The sequence below is a fragment of the Barbatula barbatula genome, assembly GCF_947034865.1.
Source record: "Barbatula barbatula genome assembly, chromosome: 7".
Classification (NCBI taxonomy): domain Eukaryota; kingdom Metazoa; phylum Chordata; class Actinopteri; order Cypriniformes; family Nemacheilidae; genus Barbatula; species Barbatula barbatula.
In genome coordinates this window covers 17,327,340-17,347,517 of record NC_136770.1, presented here as the reverse complement: position 1 = coordinate 17,347,517, position 20,178 = coordinate 17,327,340, and the positions used below count along the sequence as shown (strand labels likewise).

The window sequence follows — 20,178 nt, the reverse complement described above, 5'->3', positions numbered from 1 at the left end:
TTCACTCCTATCAAAACAAGAACTCTGAAATGAGCAATACATTGGACGAGATACAATATTGAAATAAGGAGAAATGGAGAAAGTGCGCTGGGATGTACTGTATGCATAATGCTTCGCAGGATTTGGGGGTCAGCGACATTCATGTTACTAAAATCACACTGTGTCCCCTCTCATGAGAATCACATTTCGAAAAATTTGTGTTGTCACAATATCAAATTTTCATGACATGATAATCATGGCCAAAGTAATTCATAATAACATTATCATCACATTATCTCTGAAAAGAATTGTTTTAAGTCAGCGTAATCTTTACTTTTGATTATTTAGCGTTTTTTTGGTCAATGAATCACACTCACAATACAAGTGTAGGAAGGCAGAGACAAAGTTTGTAATCCTTGTGGCTCTTAAAGGGATAGATCACCCATTTATTACACGGCTCGTTGGAAATCTTTATTCTGATTGGCCAGTCACAACATTTGCAGGTTTGTTATTCCCAGATAACAACCTCTCAAAACTAATAACACACGGTTACCCGGATGCAGAAAATAATTTTGACAGTTTTTTTGACAAATTACATGTCTTTAATATAAAAAGTTTTTAAACTTTTAATAACATATATGACATTTTATTTACAATTGATTAAACCAAATTGGCCGTTCGTATCATCTGAATGTCGTTTCTTACCTTAAAACTGAAAGTAAACGGCTTTTCCCCGCGGTAGGTCTGCATTCTCTAAAAATTAGCTAATAAAATTGTGGTGAGGAAGGCGGGACGAGAGCCGTGAGGCGGGGCCGGTGGCGTGAGTGATAGTTGGAATCGGCTGTGCGTGCACCGGTTCCGCCTCACGGCTCTCGTCCCCCCTTCCTCACCACAAAAATATTTTAATTTGACATTTCATGTCCAGTTTTTTTCTCATGTGGCAAGTAGCCATGTAATAAGTGAGATGATCTACAAGCAGCCGGCTATCATTGAAAATTAAGCCCCTTCAGTGTGATACTGAATCACAAAATCACAATGTCGGGGCTTATTTCTGCAATAACAAAAGGCTACCTGTACATTATACCTTACATGTCACTCTTTTTTCTGTAGAACACAAAATAAGATATTTTGAGAGATAACTCTTTGGTTTTGCAATAATACAATGGAAGTCAATAGGGATCAATATTGTGTTTTTGCCAAAATTCTTATCTTAGTATTTCGTCGCCTTGGAAGTAGTTTTGAGATATTGAGCCTCAATGTTTTTGCATTCCATTTGACTTAGTAGATAAAACCTTTTTGTTTTCTGATAAAAAAAAATCCCCAAATGCACAAAACAACATTACGTAATGTAAATAAATAAAAAAACACACAATAAAAACAGTGAGTCTGAAAATCTGCCCTTCACAGCTGACAGCTGTATATCTTTTGAGAGATGGAGGCATGTTTAAAAAAACATGCGAGCATAAGTGTCTCAAAAATAGGAATTACAAATTTAGCACAAGATTGCGGCATGTATCCAACTGAGTGATTCCGGCACGTGCTGACAACAGTGCTGCGTACATTCACAGTATAACTTGTAGCGACTAATGTACATGTATGCATGTACTGTATGTCCCAATGGCGTGCGCACAGCCGCTTCATTGTGTGGTGGTGACAGACCAAATAAACATGACTGATGCGATCCGTGTTGAGCGTGTATGTCCACTGAGAGCAAAAGACGCTCTCATATGCTCACTTCACCTGTCAGCCACCTGTCTGCTATCAAGAGCACCTACAAGTCTATAGCAGGTCAGACAAAATCCAAGGAGGCGTACTAGCAGGAGAGATCATTAATCACGGGGTGCGAATGTGTATTGCTAAAAGGAGTTGGTGTTCATGCTCGATCAGGTCGGAGCATTCAAGTGACTAAAAAACTTGAGTTCTACTCACTGAGTGAGAGATTGAGCGCGAGCGGCCGATCGTGAGCAGCCGATCGCTGATGGCTTACTGAGTGACTTATGGCGGTCGTGAAAGTGTCACTGTGGTAAACACTAACCTAGTTGGAGGGGCAAAAGCTCGAGACGGTCTTGTTGAGGACTGCAATTCCAGTAAACAGGAAAATAAATTATGAAACTGAGATCCTTAAAGATATGTAATAAAATATCTTGATTTGGGTCAAAATATAATTCTCCGAAACCCTTTCTATGATCTTCTGTGGAACACAAAAGAAGGTATTTTGGGGAAACTTCTCTGTGATTTTTCTATCTTTTGCAGAATAAAGAAATACTATTAACTTGGGGGTATCCTGCAGTGAGTGCAAAGACCTGTCTTTACACCTGGACGTTTGGGTGTCAAGCAGGTGCTCAAACGCATGTACATGATGCTGTGCTGTCCCATTGGCTTTAATATCCCTTTGCATCTCTTCATCACTCTACACTTCTTCCGTTCTGACTGGCACTAATGCCAGCAGCTGCTGTAAGCTCTAATTGGTCCCACTGGGTAAGACTGCCAATGAGGACTACGGGCATCTGTTCAGGGAGGGCAAAGAGGAGGGCACATAACCACTGGAGCAGCTGCCCTCAATGTCACAAGGGTAACTGCAAGGGCATTGAGAAAGGGTAAGCCCCTGACCTTCAATGGATCAGCACGCCCAACCTCAGATGTGTCATTTGGGAGGAGTTACTAAGAGATCTCTCACCCAAGTACTGGATGTTGGATAAGTGCCCGCACCAAATCTATCAACTTTCTCATGATGGGAGGGCACAGAGAGAGAGCAAGAGTGACACTGTCCCATCACTGTTGTAAGCTAAGAGTCTTCACCTCAAGTTGGTCATTAATATCCACAAACTCGTTAAGTGGAGAATGCCATGAAAGAGGATCCGGGACATGACAAGTGCTCCGGCAGGGTAGGGAACGGGACAAATCAGCGGCACTTAAAATAGACCAAGCCGCATTCACTAGCTCTAACCACAGAGCTGCATTAAGGAGCCTTACATTGACCACAAAAAGATCTTGTTACAAACAACTTAATCGGTTGCAAAAGTCTTATTAAGTGAATATGCAGCATGGGAAAAAAAAATATTCAATTTGAAACATACAACAATTCTACAGAAACAAAGCTGTTTATACACCTGCACAGCTGTCCCTGTGGTTTTCCTGATCTGGGGCAGTGCTTGTTAGGAAAAGGTCATAACTTATCTAACATTAGGTTGGGTAACAGTTGCATGCCATAATGCTTATGGTACGACTCCTTGACTATATTTAATAAAAACCATTCATATATAGACGGTTACATCTTAACAAACGTAAACCAACTTTACTGCCCAGAGACATTGTAAACATGGCCACCGAATAGTACGACTTCCGTAAGCAGACTTTCCCCCAATTTAACTTCCGGTACACATTCACAAACAATAAAGTGGCTTTAGATTATTTCTGATAGCAAACTAAAGAAACCAAGAACAACCGTTACTTGTCTAAACTTGTCTCACCAATATTTTTATTATTAGAATACGATACCAAGCTCAACCGCAACATGTCAATCTACCATATCGTTTGTTTAAATGCGATAAAACTACAGGACCCATTCAACAAATTGTTTAATAATGTGAACATATAACAAAATTCCACAAATCGTTTATTTAATATAATTATTATACAGTAAAATAATAATACAAACATTAAAAATAAATATTAACAAATAAAATAAAATATGAATAGTCAATTATTAGACACTAGCCAAACACAAACCGGAAGTCAACTGGGGTCAGGCGTGCGCGTCTGATGAAACGGTCTTTAACTTAGACATAACTTTGACATTACTTATGTTATAGAACTGTAACATATCTGAAATTACACAAATGTCTGAAATGTGCTTCGTAGTTCAAATGCATGTTTGTGAACCACAGCACTGCTATGGAAATCAGAGACGGAGTACTGTTTTAATAGAGAAACAAACAAATAAGCACAACAAATATGTATTCAACAGTGAGCAATTGAATGTGACCCTAAAAGAGACTATGTCAAACTGAACATAACTGTAAATTGCAATCCATAAGGTACAATTAAACATCGCCAATATGTGAGGACATACAGAAACATTTAAATGTGAACCGGTTCATGAGATTTTAGTGAGTATCATTGTAGTGATAAAAATCGGCCGATACTGATCTGAGCCATTTGAGCGGAGAATTCCTATTGCAAACCATTTTAAACTAAAATCAACATTTCTATAGAGCTTAACTTCTAGTGTTTTAGCGCAGGGTTTGGACACTTTTGGCTCTCTAAAAAGAATGGCCCTGCTATAGGTGAATAGGACAAAGCCAAAGGAGATATACGCTCTTTTTTCTCTGCAACATCATCTCTGCACAAACACCCCCTCCATTTACCTACTCTCAGTCAATGCAGCGTTGGACTTGCCAGAAACGCAACAGACCGCTGATGCTGCACGCCGTAAGTCATTTACATTAAGCAAACATTGACCTGCAGTCTAATCAAATACTTCTCTAGACAACTAGTCGACTAGTAAAGTGGAAAAGTCATTGTGCAAGCCTTAAAAATAGCATCAAGAAAATGATGCATCAAAATGTACAATAGCACATGTGTGGTTTTCATGAAAAGAGCGAGAGTGAGGTACAAAACACAACATTTAACCGCTAAAGCCACTGGGATTTAAGACTGATTGACCACTACACACCACACAATCAATACAACAGAGTCCACTGTCCCTAAAAGACAGACTCTTCCGCCCCAGTCCTTTACACATGGGAGCTGGTGCTAATGTGCTGTCACCTTTTAAATATACAGATGGGAACTAGCCCAAAATGGTGAATGAATGCTTTTGGCAGCCTGATAATCGGTCAGTGTCAGGCAAACATTCCCCATACTGTACCGACTATTGCTATTCCTCCAGCAAATGTGCTAGCTTGATAGTTGGTCTCCACAACACAAAATATTACTCTGCATAAAAGAGCTCTCTCATCTTTACTATTACCGTAAAGGGATAGTTTACCAGAAAATCAATTCAATCATCAATTATTCACCCTGCTGTCACACAACTCGTATCTACCTTACGTAATTTTGTGATTTTTATTTTTTGTCATAAATCATTACTCTTGTTCACCCTCAACATAAAATAAATAAAAGGTATTAAAAGGGGCTTGTCAACACAGTATAGCCTATAATCATTTACACCAAAAACGCGAATTTGGACGATATGACTCTTTCTTTCATTATTTTGAGAAATGTGGCATTGGTTTTGTGTCCCTACGATAAAAAATTCATTCATTTTCATTAGTTTCTAGACTTAGTCCTTATTAGCAATGATGGCCAGACATTATAACCCAGACCAGACAATAAGGAATAGTTGCAATGCCTGACTGGATGTGACTACAACTAACCGGGATGGAGCCCAGGTTGCTCTACAGCCACCCTGACAGGAGACAAACTAGCTATTTCCCACAGAACAACTCACCGGGGACAACAGAAAATGAACTGGCCCTGATCAATACTATCCAGATCCTAAACCTCTCCCTCGCTCTCTAGTATTCATTGCTTACTTCGGTGCTACTCACAAAGAGAGTGAAAAACGAATACACGAATAACACACAGCAATGTGTGGAAAGCCACATATAATTAAGTTACACTGGGTTACATACACAAATCTAAGTTAGAATTATTCCTCTCAATTCAAACCTGCAAAATAATCTTATTGTTTTTCTAAATAAATTTTCTTATTTGTGCATTTGGCCTATGAGAATTTTTTTTTACACATTTTCAACTATATTGTATTAAATATAAGACAAATGTTGGTGCTATCACAACAACCCTGCTTCGATAACAGTGAAATGAATGAGAGCCTTTAGGATGAGAACTTGTGCAGGATCCTGGTGACAAACAATATTATTAGACCACAATCTTTGAAGGACTGTGCGTGTATGTGTGCTTCCGTAATACTGTACTCTGGTGACAGAGATTCCTTTTTTGGCAGGTGTGTAAGTGTGTAGAATTTGTGAGTGCTGTCAATTGAGAGGAACGTTGTTATGAGTCCACAGGTGCAAGAAAGACCCTCAACACAATTCTCAGACGGAGACAGGTGGGTGTACAACACACTGCTGCTATTCACACTCACACACAATAACAGCCTAGTAAATTAGTGTAACTCAAATGCTTCTTTTATAAAGGGTCATTCCGCTGTAAAATGTCTTCATGAGAGATTATTATTGGATTGTATAGCATGATTGTTTACGTGGTTAAGCATCTGCTAGCACAAAGCTGTAAATAGACTATATGCATGCAGGGTGATGACATATGAAAATCTCAGTCAGCTAAGCCACTTCCATTCTAATAGGGTTGAGGTAAATTGTCACTGGATAAAAGTTCACATTTCAGCGAACCGACATCACTACAGCTCAGCATTGTTGAGTTTCTCTGCGATCAAATCTAAAGTAAGTGCAAAAGTTTACTTTATTTTTAATGATATTTGTGGATGTGGCTTGAAATGGATAGCCTAAAGCCTTCCCCTTTTCTTTTCTTTTTTGACTCACGCCGTTTTCGTAATCCTAGATGCATCTTGAGTGGTAACATCATTGTTTCCTATGGATGCTACGTGCGGTGGGTGTAACTGAGCAGAGTAAGATAAAACATGGAAGCGTTCGTGCATAGAGTGTATTTCTTTGTCCAAATAGGCAATCTAAGAACACTTACCTTACACTAAATTAAGTGACTTTTTATTTAAACCAAAAGTTAAACATAAAGCCTAACATATAAAGCACAAAATAAATTAATAAAAAAAATAGAATTAAGCCCAGGAGAACATGATTTAAAGGGTACAGGCTTAGAATGTGTATTGAACAAGTCATTGGTGGTTTGAATGATCAATGGGCCCTTGTAAAAGGGTTCCCTCTGCAGGTTATGAGACGTAATGAACATTAAAACCATCAATCAAACATGTATCCTAATCTAACAACACACAAAGTTACTAAAATTGTAAATATGAACCATTAGAAATTATGTAATAATGTCCTTGTGGAAAATCTCTCACACTTATGGGATCAAAAAAACACAGGTTGTTTGTCTTTGTTTTTTTTTGGACAATGCTTAAAGCATCTTGCCAGTTACGCTTTTCAAAAAAAGTGAAAAGTGAAGTATGGAGACAGCGAGCTAAAAAAAATGTAAGAATCTGTTATCATTTTGGCAGATTTCCCTGACCTACTTCGTGCCAATGTCTACGGTGATTTGTACAACTGATATAGGTGCAGAAATAGAAGTGGGAGCCATGCCTAACACTGTGCTCACCGTGTGGATCTGGTGAGCCGAGACAGACAGTGATCTGGCCAATGGGAATCCAGCCAATGCATGAGGTTTCGGCAGTGGCACAAGAAATCCCTTCCTGATAATATTGGGCTTTTGCCTTTAAGTTAACCAGATAGCAGTCGTATATGTTGTGGTGTTAATATGATCGAGACATGCACTGCATCCGACATCGCCTACTTCCATACTATATAGTAGGCGAAAAGGAGTAAAAGTTTTGAATAGTATGTGCGAAAATTTGTCAGTATTCAATTCAATTTATTTAGTGCTTTGTTCCAAAGCAGCTTTACAGAGGAAAATGTGATTAACAGCAGTCGAAAAATACCCAGATGATCTACTACTTCCGCCGAGATTTGTAAATGTGTGATTCGGATGGACACTTCAATTAATTTATCGTGACTAAATTAAGTTATTATCAACGCTCACGTATAGGTTGTTGTAAATACATCAAAGGTCAAAGAGCATACGGGCCACATGACCATAAAACATGTCGGACACATCATGTCTGAAATGTATTCATACTAATACCATTCATACTATATAAGCTGCATAGTTTTAACCGCCGATATGCATAGGTACTTTTTTCAAATTCAGTACGTACTGTCACAGTATGCTGTTCAGGACGCAGCGATGGTGTCCAGCACACAAGCATAATACTCCAACAAGGCCACTGCTCCCAAACAAGGCAACACATGTAAACAAACGCATAATTTAATACCAAAGCTGTATGAAATGCCTCCCCCACTCAACAAGACTAACTGACCTTCTGTGTTCAAAGCAAATCTTACTAATTAAATACGTTGAGCATTAATTATGTACCTTGAGTGGGAGCCTATAAAAATATACTCACCAATTCCAGCCAATCGACACTGTAGGAGTGGAATTAGCAGTTATCTTAAAGTCCTTTAACAACCGTGCCGGCTGACAGACCAATACAAACAATCATCTATAATTAAACGGACATTTGCACTCACACATTTTAAAGATGCAGAGGCACAAAGGCGCACATACACCGTAATGCGTCTAGAAAACACAAATATGATGCGTTTCACGTAATAAAAAGATTACAATGGATATACACATTTTTACAAGTATGTATTATTATCATTTATTTTAGGATTTGCATTCAATTTTATGCATTTTATTTAGTTTATTTTCTTTAAAAACTTACCATTTTTAAAGGGACAGTTCACTCAAAAATGATTTACTCACCTTCAATTTGTTCCAAATCTGTATAAGTTTCTGTTCAGATGAACACAGAGAGAGATATTTGAGGAAATGCTTGTAACAGTTCTTGGCCACCATTGACAACCATTGTAGGAACAATTGCTTTGTACGTTTATTTGTTCTATTGAGCAGAGAAGACGTTATTTTGAAAAATGTAGGAAAGCAAACAGTTCTCGGGTACTTTTGAATACCATTGTAATTTTCCCAATGTAGTAGTGAATGGTGGCCAAGAACTGTTGGTTAAAAGCATTCATCAGAACAAAGACGTTTAGGCAGATTTGACTTTGAAGTGAGTAAATGATGACAGAATATCTATTATTGGGTGAGCTATCCCTTTAACTATAGACATATTACATGTTAACTGACTGACACTCTTACAAAAACAAAATCATAAGGAAATAATAGCAAGAAATAGAAAACGGAAAAAAATGGGGGCCTTCCACTGACAAAACACACTGGCAAAACACACGGGCTTCCCGGATCTCATGTGTCTATCAGTCTGAGAGCTTTGTGTGTTAAACAATCTCCCACACGGTTCCCAGGATAACACACGCATGGCCTGCCTGTGGTTTTAAATTTGGACGGCCACCTGTGAGGATGACTGAGATAGCTGGTTGGGGCAGCCCGGGTGTGTGCGTGTTCGTGCTGGCTTTATGGAGCTTACTGGGATGGGGGTGTTGAGCTGTGGAACTTGCATGCCAGCCGTGGCCAAGGTACTTAACTGCTCCCCTGAGAGCAAAATAAAGATTCAGACAAAATTAGAGAAAGAACGAGAGAGTAGGGATCTCATGGTACGAAACGTTGGCCTGCTTGAAAAAGGCCTGTCGTAAAAAGCAGCAGTAGTTTTGGATGAAAAGACCAGGTCAGATATTTAAACCAATAGGGATGAAGAAGGAGAATGGAGGGATGCCTGCAAGGTTTGCTGGCTTACTTCTTAGGCCTAGAATAGAGAGTGATCTCCAATGTCTGGGCCCTTTTGACTGAAATGGAAAGTTGAGAGTGATTAGGTTCGGGTTTCCCAGTTCGCCCCTCCATCATGGGCTGTGAGCCAGGTGGAGTGGGACAGTGGGTTTGGGAGGTATGTGTGTACTCTAGCCCATGAATGGCCTCTCTGGCCAGCCTACTGCAATAGCCAGCCAGTTAATTACGAGAATTTCATCACTCCGTCACAGAGCAGGAAAGAGAAAGTGATAGGAAGGGAAAGAAATATACCATTAGTCTACGTTCAGTGAAGCCCATATAGATGGTGTTCATTGCAACACAAGCTCCGGTTCAACGCCACTGCTCAATAGCGGTTTTATTGACGTCTTCCTATTGATTGTTTATGTTTTTTCTTTTTCTTTCCAAACAAGCGTGTAATTCATACGTGTAGTGGACAAAAAAAAGAATAAAGTAATTGGAGAATATGCCAGGGGCCACGGGGTCAGGTTTATTTATCGTAAACAAGTCAATCATTCAGTACTTTACAAACACTGATGCTTTTTTGGGATGAAAGTTTTGGGATGACTAAAATCACATATTGATTCCTCAAAATAGTTTTCACAGTAATGTGCTAACAATGGGGGTCTATGGGACCCCCTAAGAGATTCCCCATATGTGTCAGCATCAACTCTGAACAATTGCCATACTGACCAGCACTACATAAAATAGGTTACCAAGTACATCTATAAATTAATCTCCGGCTTTCCTTTAAAGGTGCGTAAAAAATCTACTGGGCACAAACATCAATCTTTTATCTTGTGATGTGACAAGCCACACAGTCAGAGTTTCATCTGTTTTTAAGATTGTAGTTTGTAATTTGGGAATCTGGTAATCTGCAACTTGGACAGAGTGAACAAGGCACATCAAAGGCCGAAACTCGGTCAGTGAGACGGCACCCCTGAAGGTGGTGTAAATGGCAATACTATGCATTCAAGATCTGTAATTGACTGCAATGTGTTGAAAGTGTTCTCGGATATGGTTACTAAGAATGATATGAACACGTGTGAGCTCACATACCCACGGCCGAAAATATAAATGGATATTAATCAGTCCACCCAATTTTTACACTTCCTCCCCACCTGTCTTTCAACAGTCATCATCCATATCCTATCATATCAGCCCGCCAATACACAGCCCTAATGACTGACATAATACTGTATCATAACAGTTTTTAGTTGAATATTTATCAAAAACTAATAAAATTGCATAAACAAATTTGTAAAATGGTCCGAAAGGTCAGTAAAATTATATATTATAAAATGCAAGAAATTGTTGCCATGTGACCAATCTGCCACATTGCCAAACCTGACCAAAATTTTTAAAACCAAATGTGTCACCCTTACTTTGTGAACTGTACATGAGAGCATTCAGACAGAGCTAAACAGGGTTAGGTACATAAACAGGTTGAGCACTCGTCCAAGTAAACCATGAGCTAAAGTGACAGTGTGATATATGAGATGAGCAACAGCGAATGAATGATGTGTCCAGTGGACTCTTTTTCTGGATACACAACCCCCACATGAGCCAGCTTCATCAGCTTTAGAAAGTAGTGCGACTTACTGCTTTAAATTGTGACCCAAGGACTGTGCTTAGCCCATAGGCACCCTTCTGCCCCTCCACGGAGGAGACCTTTTCGGGTCTGTCACTCGCCAATCTGATCCACTCACCCCCAACCAGGCCTCATTATTGTTGTGTTTGGCAAGCCTTAGACGGCAAAGCATGCTTCCAACGTAATGCCAATTTACTGTGGTTATTATGGTAACCCTTTACACCGTGTGGGCAGATAAAGGGTAAGTGGGAGGGGCTGATCATTGGAAATCCCTATTTTGATGCTGTTGTGTTTACGTTAAATAAAAATTAACAGAGAGAACATTGCGCTGGCTCTGTATCGATGACAGAATTTTTTATGAACCTTCCCTTTAAATTTGCATGCCTCAATTGACATGCAGCAATTAGTCATCGCAACAGAAACCAGATGATGGCGATCTCATGTGTCAACCTCAACTCCTAGAGCAAAGCTATATTCACTTACACTTCATCCATAAATCATAAGCCAAGCATGTTTTTAAGTCTTGTGTACCTGGACATGTACCCACACAATGCATGTGTTGAAGGCAGCAAACCATGTCATGTGTGTTTTTAAATAATTAGCAGGTGTGTCCTGTTTAAGGTTTCTGATTTATTCTGTCCCTTGGGTTACCAGAGACCCCTTGGGATACCGTGAAAACATTTATCCCCAAAACAGGGAAGGAAAGAGTCTAAGTACAGTATCCCGTTTCATTGGAGTTTGGATTACACTTTTCATCACTTAGCCTTCAACTGCTGGCATAAACACTCAACAAATGCTCCCTTCACCGCACGGACGCAATCCCGGCGCGACAATGTTTCTGCCTGTCCACATACTTGAACATTTCCTTAAGCTTAAGCTATATAAGGTGCACATCTTAAAGATCGTACAAACTTAGCAGCATTCCTCTTCTTCATCTTTATTTACAGGTGGACAGGGGTTCCTGGCAGGTGTCTGTCAGTTGCGTTGTTTCTTTACGCACGGTTCAGGAAAAGAACATTTTTATTATGGCCAGTTGACAGTTTGATATGAAACAGTTTCCTTTCCCTCAGAGAGAAGAGCAAAGCACAACTGCATTGGATGATGTCTCTCTATGTCTGTCACTGATGGTACACGAATTATACACCAGGAATCAATGTCGAACACAGGGGACTTTTCGCTAAAGAGTTTATGTTCATCGGTTGACCTGGCGTTGTAATTTGGGTGTTACAGTGATACACTAATACATTCTGACAAAGTGTTTTTTCAACTTCTAAGGGGGCTATCTACTAGGGATGTCTATGTGTTTTATGAGTCAAAAAGGTTTACAAAAATACAGCCATGGAAAAAATTAAAAGACCATTCCAAAATACAAAATTAAACAGCAATGTGAAAGACTGACAGCATGACAAGAACTTCTCCTTGAATTTATGTTCCCCTGCATTTTGCCTAAACACATTTATTTTGCACAATGTGACTTGAATTGGTTTTATTTTTATTTATTTATTTATTATAAAGGTATATTCTGTTCTAAACAAATTCTGTAAATTAATGTTTGATTGTTTTTTGGTGCATCAGTGTTGAGCTGCACTGTATTGTTAACCACCTGGTGTCTTCCCCACAAACCAACGCGCAATTCTGATTCAACTATGTAAATGCTTAGTCGAGGACATCCCTAGTATTTACTGCTATTTGCGAGGCCATCTGCAAATGTGCAGTTCTTTGTTTCAAATGCAGTTGTCATAATGTAATGCTGGAGCGATACAATACAGTTTCCCACCAACTGTATAGTTTTCACTCAAGTTTTCGTCTCATCAACACACTACAACGTTGTTTACCTTTGAATAAAGTGCTTAATAATGACCCAGCAGTAGATTGTGACATTTATTAGAGGGATTTTTGCTTGGGATGTCCCTTTGAATAATAAATTGTGTTAAAATTAACGTGAAAGAAATGATACAGATACATTTATATTTATTAAGATAATAAACCTAAGCCTCTGGCTGCGCCTCGCGTTTTTGGCGGAGCGCTCCGAGCGCCTCAACTTAACTGAGCAGAAAAGCGGATGATGTCATTCACCTTTTTTATTACTTTTTTGGTGACGGAACTTTACAGTTGCTTGAAACGTCCTGAGACTGCAATGATGGAGGAGAAACTCGCAAATTCTCTTGAGACTTCATAATAGTTATTTATTATTGCAGTGTAAGCTTTGTTTATTATATATGTGTTCAATATGAACAAATGTGTACATATAACCTGCTATGTGAAAAAGAAATTATTCATCGTTGAGAAATGGCTCAAGCAGCGTTATCTAAAGCATTTAAGGTGGCACAGCACTATATATAATTTTATTGCAACTCAAATATTGTGGTATTTATGTCTTCACAGTACTTAAAAAATAATATTAATACAGTTTTGTAAATAAAATAGCTGCTGCCATTATCACCCGAAAGAGTCTACTGGCTCCACTAACTCCACAGGGCCTATTTTTTCTGTTTCAACTTAAAGCATCCGCACACTTGGACTCCAACAACTACCGTCACTTGCACATAACATGGTTTTTATTGAAATTATTCGTAATTGCGATGATAGTGTTTGTAATGATTTTGACAGAAAATTTACAGAATAAAGAAAAGGGTTTGTTGAAGTGATAACTACGGTTGTTATACTTCTGTCAGCTGGCTTTCTGATTGGTTATTGTTTTGTTCCACGTGACAATCAACAGAGTTCTTGTGCGCTTGTTCTCTGGTTTCCCCCACACATCAAGATTTCTGATCGTAAAAATTCAACATGTTGAATATTTAAGATTCGCAATCGAGGCGGCTTCGATGTTGTTCCGATTAGGTTCATTCACTGTTGACACACATAACACCACAGAAACGCCTTATCTTAAGAGCCGTTTTAGATCATCGGGACTTTACCTAGGACTGTCTCTCTTCAAATGACCTGCAGTGCACGTGCGGCACTGTGAAAACTCGATTCGGTGCCTAGAAAAATGTGTGCGCCTTGGCCCCTATTTGTGTCTACATTTAAAATAACGAATATGCACGTCTGAGACGCTAAATGTGAAGAGGGCCTTAGGATGACACCACCTCTGCCTTATTTTGAGCCAGGAAAAACCTTGCATTAGGGGTTACGATACACTCAGCTCACAGTTCGGTATATTTCGCGATGCTGGATTCACGATACGATACGTATCTCGATATTTTGATCAAAATTTTAAATGAAACTGAAATTCAAATAACATTAATTTTCAAAATATTAACCATTTCAGTAACTTTGTTGCACATGCAACTTAATGAAGAATCTTTAAAATATCATTAAAACTAAATTGCATTTTGGTCTTAAAATGTAGTCATCCCCATAACTTTAGTCGACAAAATCTATATTATATTTAGTCTACTAAAATATATCTGGTTTAACTAATTTAATTGGTGTAATTAAATGTTCTATACAAAGATTTAACTGCTGTGACATAATTTACTTTACCTTAGAATTAAATTAAACCAGATCCTTACCTTAATTTTCAGAAAGGTTAAGTAACTACTGGATAGCATTGTTTTAACACTGAATATTAGACCATGAACGACATGAACCGGTTCATTCAGTCTCATTTTGACTCAATCGTTCAGGAAAGGTTCAAAAGGTCACACATGAAGCTCACACTCAACGCTATTGGCTCACGTCTCTTTGAAGCTGCACTGTCTTAGCTTGTGACCATAATGAATGAGAAATATCTTTCAGAAAGACATATTACATAAACTGTATTACATCTCTTCAATCATGCAAATCACATACTTGGTTCGGTTTTAGCCTGTCATTCAACATTTTAATGTACAGTACGACTCATTTCATCACTTCTCTAATCGGAACAGCACTGGTTTCTTTTGACTTACTTTATGTTGCATATCACGCTATGCAGCAGCACACTGTTAGCAGATATATTAATATTGGCATATAAAAACGTTTGTGCTTGCCTTTGTAATGAGTTTCTGGGTGACTCACCAGCAGTCATGCTTCATGTTCTCTGTGTTTTAACAGCGATAGTGAAGGAAAATAAGACGCTTTGTAAACCACATGGAGACACAGATTGTGTCTTGTGCTTCCACTTCTCCCAGAGATGTCTCTCTACCGCATATCGGTGATAAGCAGAGTAGCTAGCATCTTGATAGCTCAACAAATAGATTTATCATATCATAAAATATCTCCATCTCTCTACGATGCTCAAAAAGCATGTGCGCACCCATTGCCAACAAAACAAGACATATGACTCACTTTCTGTGAGTTCATGTCCGGCATCTTTTAGCACTGGAACCGCTCCATCTATCAGATATCCAAATCCAGTGTGGAACTTGTTTTCTTTACAGTATTTGAGGTCTGAAAGCGTGCTCCAACTTTGAATTTATTATATGTCTTCACAAAACAAACCAAAACTTATAGATTTCCGAGTAAACTTAAAGAGAAAAACTGCACTAAATCTGACATTCGACAGCTGACAGACAGACGAGTTGAAATTCAGGGACATGGGATATATATTGCAAAAAACACACACACAATAGCGGTTAACAGGTGGTGGGTGGTCATCCTGAAGACAGGCCTGTTGGACACATCATGAGCAGATCGGTGTGCGTGCCAGGACCCGTACAGAGCATGAATTTGAGTAGCTGGATGTTTATCCAGTGGACACTGTTGGGGGGAGATATTACACCCCATTAAAGTGCGAGTTGGCCCATATGTTTGACCTGTGGGGCCTGAGAACGTGATGTGGAATGAGCAGAATGTTCTTTCCAGAGACTATGGGCCGACGGTCTGAGGCTGTGAACGTCACTAAGAAGTTGAAGGGACCGGTGTGCCATCTAATCTATCTATCTATCTATCTATCTATCTATCTATCTATCTATCTATCTATCTATCTATCTATCTATCTATCTATCTATCTATCTATCTATCTATCTATCTATCTATCTATCTAGTGCACAGGCAACTCAATCCCAATATCCATTACTAACATGAAATGTCACCGCACTTCTGTCTTTATCAAGTCTCAGCCTGTGCACGCATCAGTATGTTCAGAAACAGGAGGGCCCGTTTGCCTTGCTGCGTAGCGTTACCCGGGATCAGAAGGGCAAGTGGATCAAGTAAACCAGGGCCTGCAGACACACATTTGTCATAAACAGGGTGTGCATTACCCGCACTGAAGCGGGGACGCTTTCTCAATATGGCAGTGACATATAAGAACGGGAGAGCGGAGAGGGTGGGGACGGGTTAAGCGAGTAGAGCTGGTGTGAAAAAAAAGTGGCAGAAACTGAAGGAAGTGTGAACTAGTCAGTGATGTGAAATACACACAAAAATAAACAAACAAACCACATATGGAACGAATGCTTACAGGTAAAATAAGACTACACACATGCCTTTAAGATTACAATGTGAGTTTAGGGGCATATCTTTACTTCCTGTCTATAAGGAAACCTAAAAATCTGATTTTTTTGTGTTCCTCCTTCCTTGAACTCTCTATTTAACCCCTGGTTGCCAGGATATGTGCCTGTTTGTTTACATCTGTCCTGAGTGTGGCATCGTGTTAATCTATCGTAATGAAACCCACCCTCCTATATAAAGTGTCATCATAAAAGCTACGAGGACTAAATAAGACAAAAATTGAGAAGGTTAAAAAAAAGAGGTCACACCTGGCAAGTTCTATCTATGGGTTACATAAAAGTTAAAAAGACTTATTATTGTCATATCGTGTTGTATCAGTATGTACATTGTTGTTGTCATATTTACTACGACAGGATGTTCCTGTAGCTCAATTTGTAGAGCATTATGTTAAGCAAGCAGCATAAAGATGGTGGGTTCCATTCTCACATCCAATAAAATGGATAAATGCATCTGCCAAAAACCAAATTACGAATCGCTTGTCATGATACTAGCAACCATTAAGCTAAGTGATTCAAGAGTTGCATGCTTTTGAAAATGTGGGGATCCAAAATAATGTAAAGTTAACTTCTGAACTGATATTTCCTGCTGAGTGTGTCCCTCACAAGCGAGCATGGAAGATCTTTGATAGAATTTATTAACTGATAATGTTTACAGCTAAAAATGCAAAGGTATGATCGGCATACCTTTGCATTTTTAGCTGTAAACATTATCAGTTAATAAATTCTATCAAAGATCTTCCATGCTCGCTTGTGAGGGACGGCACAAGTGGAAAATGAAAGCGAGGTCAAGGTTGCGACAAGCAGACTTATTGCTAAATAAAAAGGTACATAATTGCACAGTAATAGGACCCATGTGAAATTGGGCATGGCTTTGCTGTGTATATGTGCGTGTTTTCGAAATCGCGGTAACATGACGATGCAAGTATGCGTTCGGAGGAAGAGTGATGAGTCGTAAACTGCCCAGCAGGTGAGCATGTGCTGCATGAGATTGCTATCTGAAAAAGATACACGTCACTCTGTGATTTACACACTGGGATACCACACAAGCAAAGGAGATGATGCTTTGACCTGAACTATGTGTGTTTGGAGTCTGGAATACACACATTATATTTTGCAAGTGTACTTTGACATTTAGCATTTAAATTTGCTGACCTAAAACACCTCAAGGTCTAAAACCATGAAAACTAATGACAAAATCCAACCACACTGTAAAACAGTAAAAACAGTAGTGCAACTTCAATGTTAAAAGTAATGAAGTAATTTGTCTTTCCGGACTAAATATGAAAAAGCTGTGTGACCCGACAACAACATCTAATTAAGAAATGTCTCACTTGTAATTATGTCAATCATTTTCTTTATTATAATTGCATCATATTACATTTTGAGATTTCTCATGTAATTTAAAATGCCTCCGAATAACAAGAGATTTTACTTAAGCCATTTCTACATCAATTGCGTGACTCAAGTTGGTAAAAGCATTTACCTACAACGTGAAATCTGCACAATAGGCAAAAATCGACCTATGCTGATCGGATTTAGCTTACGCCGTTTATGACCTTTCCCTTATAAATGAAAACGGTTTAAATGACCTTACATGTGCATGCAACACCTTCACTGTCCCATGTTGAAAATAAACACAAAGGAAAGATTTGAAAAATGGCTGTTTAGACATCAACACAACCAGACAAGCTTAAAAGCTGCATATTAGGTAGCCAAAGCAAATCACGGAAAGACCTTGGAAGGAAACAAATGTATCTGACAAACAAGGATATCTGTTCTGTGAGGTGTGAAGCCTACACAGTGCAGACCAAGCTGCCTTTATTTGTGTAACTCTAAAAGGTCCTGAGCCGAAATTCTGTTGATAGGCTTCAGGCGGCTTCATTTCCTTCTCTCTCTCTCTCATCTCCTCACTATTGTGTTCTGTCATTTATCTATTTTATGGGATTATCGAGGCGCTTCTCCCCTGCCCGCAATTCATTACGCTCCTAACTGCTCACTTAGGTTTATGCCCCTTTAAATCCCCCAACAGATAACCAACCAGCCTCAGTAAACAGAGAGGGGGGGGTGGTGAGAGAGAGAACGAGATAGAGAGAGAGAGACATGAGGGAGGCACTCATCAGCGAAGGAATTAAGAGATGTCACGCGGCATTGGCCATGGCAGTGAGGAGAGGCAGTTAGTGGTGGTTTTTAACGCGCCTGCCCTCTTTTTCCTCATTAGTAATTCAATTTGCTCTTTATTAGCTCCTCTTATCTCCGGCACAGAGTCCCTCTGGCTAACCCCTCCATCACCCCCATTGTCGTCCATGCTCTTCTATATTCTTTCAAAGCATTCGTAGTCTGCCTCACGTCCGATGTAGCATTGCTCGGACACCATGAAAACTTTCTACTATGCGACCCCATCCGCAGAGAAAGAGAGACAGAGAGAGAGAGAGAGTATATTTATGGCCAAACAAATGCACTAACAAAAAACTGTGGTATGAAAAGAAGATATTTTCATTGTAATCGTATTACTGCAATATGCACAGAAACAGACCACTAGCGAATTCCATTGAGATGGCCCTTCTCGCCTACACAAAGATGGAGTGGGGGGGGGTGGAGCCGGCTGTAAAAACAGTGATTGCTTTCCATCAGGTTGGGCTTATATTCTCCAGTTCGTTAAAACAATCCAATTTGCAAAGGGATAATTACGCATTAGCTCCTTTTTATCTACTGAGAGGGACTGCTGGCAGGGTTTGATAGTGTAGCCGTATTCGGCGTGCCACTGCTGCAAATTACCCACTATCGGCACATGTACACCATCACAGCCCGATTGGGCAATTAATTAACTCCTCCTATCCCCAGAGGATACGGGCCATCACACCCAAACATGCTCCCTTCTAAACCAATGAGGCTGCTGGGAGCCTGCTGCCCTCTATTGGAGGTATGTGGACATAACATACAGGCCCTAGTTATGGTTGTCAACCAATGTGTTTTTTTTAAACCATTATGAAAAAAAAACTGTTTGGGATGTTAGTTTTGATTTATTTACTAAACGTCAACAATCGAAGTGCGAAGACAATCACAAGCACAACGCACTCAAAACTCAGAAGACAGTACACAAACACAAAAAACACAGAAGCCTATTTAACAGCACACAACTGAAACCAATGAAGTCATCAGTACATGAAGCATCAGAATAAACCTGGATCCAGAGTTTTGCAGCGTACCACAGTAGGAAAAATTACAATGGTTGTCAAAAGTGCCCCAGAATCGTTTGCTTTTCAACATTCTTCACAATATTTGTTCAACAGAACAAAATATACTTATAAAGTAAATGTTCCTACTGTGGTAGTCAATGGGGTCCACGAACTATTTGGTTATAAACATTCTTCCAAATATCTGTATCTCTGTTCATTAGAACAAATACATTTACACAGATTTGAAACAACTCGAAGGTCTGTAAATGATGACAGAATTTGTGTTTTTGGGTGAACTATATTACAGATTCTGTAAAACAATGGTAAAATATAGTTAATGACACAAGGACTTAAAATGTATACTGTACTACACTCATACTGCAGGCGTTTGCCTTGAAATGTGCAAAATTCCAGGGTCCCTATGAGGCCTGTTAATCTAAAACAGTTTTTGTCAACCAGGAATCAGCAGACCCCTAGTGGTCTGTAGCAAAATTGCAAGAGATCCATAGAACTGTTTAAGAAATGAAATGGTTAAAATATCAGA

The 20,178-nt window shown here is 39.2% G+C and overlaps 1 protein-coding gene across 2 annotated transcripts in view; it reads right to left on the bottom strand.

Moving 5' to 3' along the window:
* Positions 1 to 20,178, bottom strand: part of zc3h3 (zinc finger CCCH-type containing 3) — a 56,385-nt gene that overhangs the window by 33,221 nt on the left and 2,986 nt on the right. The gene's annotated exons all lie outside the window — the stretch shown is intronic.